The sequence below is a fragment of the Calliphora vicina genome, chromosome 1 (assembly GCF_958450345.1).
Source record: "Calliphora vicina chromosome 1, idCalVici1.1, whole genome shotgun sequence".
Lineage (NCBI taxonomy): Eukaryota > Metazoa > Arthropoda > Insecta > Diptera > Calliphoridae > Calliphora > Calliphora vicina.
The window spans coordinates 120,778,805-120,784,804 of NC_088780.1; positions in this window are offsets into that span (position 1 = coordinate 120,778,805).

The window sequence follows — 6,000 nt, forward strand, 5'->3', positions numbered from 1 at the left end:
GCTTTTTCCGTCCGGTCTGTTTTTCTAGTGAATATTTAAGAAAATTGTTGATATTTCCGGTTTTAATAGAATATATAGTGTGATATATAAAGAAAAATATAATTTAAGTTATATTTTATACGGGTAATATGAAATAATAGTGAAATTTGCAGAAAATAATAATAAAATTGTTTTTTTTAAAGTGGACACAAATATTATGTGTAAAAATGAAGCCTTGTACAACATATGTGTAAGCAAAAGCTTTTATAACATTTAGTTGTGGCGACCTAATGAGAAAGTTCTGTTACATACAGTGTTGCCACCAATAAAATTATAAACTACACATGCCTCATGCCTAAATTACACATACGGGAAAAAATTACACATCTAAATAAATTTTCGTGATTTCAATAGGAGAAATGGTCTAAAATTGTCATGAATATAAAAGGTTTGTCACAGTGGACTCTGGGATGTTTGGACCAAATACGATCAATTTATTGTCAATGGACAATTTTCACTTGCGGTGATTTTAATTTAACCAGGAATTGGATATATGAGGGGTTAAATCAATCAAATATGTCAATCCCAAATACGCTTTTAACAAATATTAATCAATGTTCATTCGGAGATTGTTCCATTGGAAATTGTTACATTTCTATTAAAAATTTAACAATATTTAAAAAATAGCACACTGTTTGCTTTCGAATTTTAATTTATTCCTAATTTATATTAAGTGCTTTGAAATCAGTTTTTTGTTTAAAAATTATAGCTCTGATCATTTTTCTTCCCAGTAAATACTTTACCAGTAAAATCTTGTAACGTTTATATTTTTAAAATTTGTAGTTATAAATTTGAAATAAAGCTTCCAAAATAGTAAGTCAATTTTATTGTTTATTATTTAAAACACAAACCGGAAACCAGACAGACAATAGCATAAACACAAAACAGTTCTTACGGGTATAAAAAATAACTAGTAACAATTTGTAAATAAATTTTTCTCCCACAAATTCCTACGTTCTTGTTTTTTTCTCTTAAGATTGGCTAACGTTACCCCGAAATATTCAAATATTCAGTTAAAGAACATTGTAGAAAGTACACCACAGATGGCGTATGTATTAGAAAGCTCTAGAATATACGAACTTTGACAGTTAAAGAGCAATCTAGAGTGCAGATGGCAGTGTTATAAATAGTGGCAGGGGTTGCAGTAGTGAGTGAGTTTATCAGAGACGCTTTTCGAATAAACATCAACTGAGTGCTGTGTTCGTCTGTATTTCTGCGAATTTATAAACGTGTATAAAAAAACCATCGAGTGACTATTTAATTCTGTTGTTGAACATTTTAAATAAATAAAGAGTTGTTACAATTTTTAAACTATAAACGGCTTTTATTTGCAATCAAAAGTATCCGGTTTATTTAAAGGAAATAAACCAACGTTTTGAAAAGGTTAAAACGTAACAATATGAATACTTTTAGAGATACTGGATTTTTATTAACTAAAATAGAGGATATTGCTACTATCCCTCATATAAATGTACATATTTATTTCAATCGGTTTTGAAATCTGAACAATCTATAATTCATTCATTCAATTAAAATCTAAAATATAGATAAAAGACATACATTTACAATATATTTTGGATATAATTGGAATTTAAAATTACACATGAATTACACATTCACTCAATTACACATGGGCTACACATCCAAGTTAAAATTACACACAATATGTGTAATTACACATGAAGTGGCAACACTGGTTACATAACATACATTATCGTAATGTTTAGCTAGTTGCTTTGTGCTCATTTTATTTATTTTAGTAGAAGAGAGAGAAATTTTTATAAAATTAGGCCTATTTGTGTTATTTGATAAATTTATAAATTGTTTATGCATATGGGGGATAGTCTGTTGTTAAAAACAAAAATTATGTAGGTAATTTTGTATTGTATGTCTACACTCTTCTACAAACATTCATACTTGTTTGTGTATCAAAGCGTTACTAGCATTAAATTAGAGCCTTATAAGTTTAACATAAAGTGTTAACATTAACACACATTATCTCGCATTGTTTATATATTTCTTACTCATTTTCTGTACAAATATCTGCTAACGAAAAACAATACATACTGATTAATTGTTAAACTAGAACTTTAACCTAATAAAGCATTCTAAAGTGAAGCTTTACTACCTACTATTTCAAGCCCTTTAATTTGATTTCCTTAAATCTCTGCAGCACCTGCTAATGCAACTCGGTTAATGTTAAATTAAACATAACATTTTTAGTTCTTTTACGCGCGTTTTCCGTCTGGTCTGTTTTTCTAGTGAATATTTAAGAAAATGGTTAAAATTCCCGGTATTTAGAGTGATATATAAAGAAAACCATAATTTAAGTTGTATTTTATACGGGTAATATGAAATAATTGTTAAAGTGGGAGAAAATTCGAAAAAATTGCAGTTTAAAGTCGACACAAAGATTTTGTGAAAAAAAGAAGCAAAAGCTTTTATAACATTTAATAGTGGAGCCCCAATTTTAACATGAGGCAGTTCTGTTACTTAACATACAATATTGTTGTGTTATGTTAGTTATTAATTATTTGATAATTTCTTTAAAAAAATAATTCAATTTCATTTATGTTTTTTAATTTTTCAATAAAACAGTAATTCAACGGGTTTTTACGGGTCATATGAAATAATAGTGAATGTTTAAAAATTGAGAGGAAATTCGGTGTTTAAAAAAGTTAAACATTTTATAGAAAGGACTGAAGTTATATTTAAGCTTGTACATATGTATGTATAGAGTACCTAGGTTTAACATAAAATGTTAAATTAACAGTTTGTTAATTTAACACATTTCTGGTTTCTTTAAGCTTATTTAGTGTTCAGTAGTGCGATTCACTAACTTTTATAACGATAATCGTATCGTTAAAAAAAATATAACGAACATTTATCGAATTTGCTATTCAGTAACATTTTTAACGACATTCGCTGTCGGTTGAAGTCAGCTGTTACTTTATGCAGTTTTTCTTTCGTTGTGTTAGCGACAATAATTTAAGTTGTGTTTATTTAATCGATAAAGTGTATTTGCAATTTTTTCTTCGTCATCTTCATCTTTTGTAGCTGGAACTATCGTAAAAATAATGAAAACACATTTTTGTTTACTTAACTTATTAATATTTACAATAAAATATAAAAAATATGGGAATTTGACGATTATAGTACGATGCGATGTCCCAAAAGTAATCCTTTACATTTTGGCAGGAAATAAGTTGTTTTGTTAGTAGAATTATTTATAAAATTATGTATTTACTAAAAAAAAATAAATAAAAAATGCAAGTCGCAGCCAAGTGTCGAACCAACAACCTTCCGATTGCTAGTCAACTTTGTACTCACTACACCACTGGTTAATTATTTCATTATGTGTCAAATAATGGTTTTCTACTTTTCGCTTATTTTGATATTTTGTAGACAGAGATGTTATATCTTCAACAATCGTTAAAAATAAATTACTGAATCACACTATCGTTACTGCAAGCGATTATTTATGTCGATAAACATTACGATTGTCGGTTCGTTAAAAGTTAGTGAATCGCACTACAGGTATAGACAACTAGAACTTTATCTTCAAAAGCTTTCTAACTCCACTTTTTCACGTCCTTATTTTTACTTCCACTAATTTCATCTTTGCAACTCCTACTTAAAACAAATCTGTTAATGTTAAATGAAATATTGCATTTTAGTTATTTTACGCGCGTTTTCCGACCTGGTCTGTTTTTCTAGTGAATATTTAGGAAAATTGTTGATATTTCCGGTTTTAATAGAATATATAGTGTGATATATAAAGAAAAATATAATTTAGGTTGTATTTTAAACGGGTAATATGAAATAAAAGTGAAAGTGGGAGAAAATAAGTACATACATACATAAATATTATATTGTGTTTTAAAGTAGATACAAATAATTGTGGAAAAAAAGATACATCTGTGTAAGCAAAAGCTTTAATAACATTTAATTATAAAGTCACAATTTTAACATGAGACAGCAATGTTAACTTAACATACATTAATGTAATGTTTTGTTAGTAGCTTTTTGCTCATTTTATATATTTTATTAGAAGAGAGAGATATTTTTATAAAATTAGGCTATTTTTGTGTATAAAATATTAATGTCATTATTTATTAGCTGATCTGGTTTATTTACATAGTGTCTTTTCATAAACAATAAACAAATAAATTCTGTAGGTAATTTTTTATTGTATGTCTACTCTCATTTACAAACATTCATACACATTTGTGTATCAAAGCTTTTATAACATTAAATCAGAGCCTTATATGTTTAACATAAAATGTTAACATTAATTAACACATTATTTCGCATTGTTTATTTATTTTTTACTTATTTCCTGTTAACGTACAATATCGTAATGTTTTGTTAGTTACATTTTTCTCATTTCCTTTAATTTCATTAAAATAATGAAAATTTCTTTTATATACAATTATCAAATACATATTAAGCTAATTCACAAGGTGTCCTAATTTCAGAAGTACTAAAATAATAACATGAAAAAATAAAGACTGTTGTGAACAACCCCTCATAACTAAGTGTGCTATTTCAAATCTAAATCAACATTTTCTGTTACAATGCCAAGTGAGAAAACTAAAATAATAATTATTTTCTATAGCGTCCATTAAATATTATTCTGCAACAAATAAAAACAATAAAAACAAAACCAATAAAAACAAAAACAATAAAAACGAAAACAAATAAAAATTTTGTTCAAAAAATAATTGTAAACAAACACAGCTGATTATCTGAGACCTGTGTCGAACACTTTTATCGGCGAAAAATGGTATGGCGGTTTTGCTTAATTTTTCGAGACTAGAACTTTTTGAATGCGATCCCGAATATTATCAGCGACTCGACGGCTCGGCGTATGCGGCTAGTAGGGGTTCGGCGCAGGTCTCTGCTGGTTGGTTACGACAGCTCAATAAACATAGCTTACAAAGTAGTAATAGTTTAGGACATTTTTTGCTTGAATAGCAACAATAACAATTTTAAACCATTGTGAAATATTAGAACATTATGACAATATGACATGATAAGAGACCTTGTGAATTGACCAATTACCTTTATAGTTATAACAATATGAAATACACCTATATTTTTCAAAATTCGTATAAAATGATGAAAATATCGTAATAAATAAAGTCTACGGGCGGTTATTGGAGTATAAATATAATTTAAAATAATACATAATCTTCAAGGAACAATAAAGTGATATTGAGAACTTTAGAATTCGTTAGCGTTTCGTGAGTGCTAAAATAAAATTAAGTCAGGAACAGATATTAATAAAGAAAATAATAAAAAAAACTTTAGCAAGTGTGGTTAAAAATTTGAAATTGTTAATAAATAACATGCCGCGGAATATAGTAATAGAAAATATTTAATAAAATAATATCAATTACAAATTATAAATAAATTAAACGTCGAGTGATAATAATAATTATTTAAAATTAAATATAAATGATAATGAAAGTGTTAATAACAAAATAAATAACATAAATTAATAAAAAACGTCGCGCGTTTTAAGTATAATTTATTAAAAAAAACATATGAGCAAAATAATAAGGACAAACATAAATTGCTTCAACAAATACATATGTATAATTTAAAGGTTTTTATAGTTTAATTTTCCTATCATTTATTTTTTTTTGTATTTTATGAGCTATATTCAATTTTTAACAGTTTCAATATTTAAATTTTAAGAGTTTACTTTTAATTTAATCACCAATGGCAAGCTTTTGCTGATATCACTAGGTATAATTTCCGGCCATTTAAACATTTCATCTGTCCGTCATAATTTCTTTTTCGCTCAGCGACAGTTGTATTCAACAGGCATTCAAAATTCAGTACTATTATTTTTACAGTACTTTTTCTTATACAAATCATTTATATCAGTTTACAAATTTAATTCTTTCCGTTATCTACATATAAATTTGTAAAACATTATATCTATTACATCCG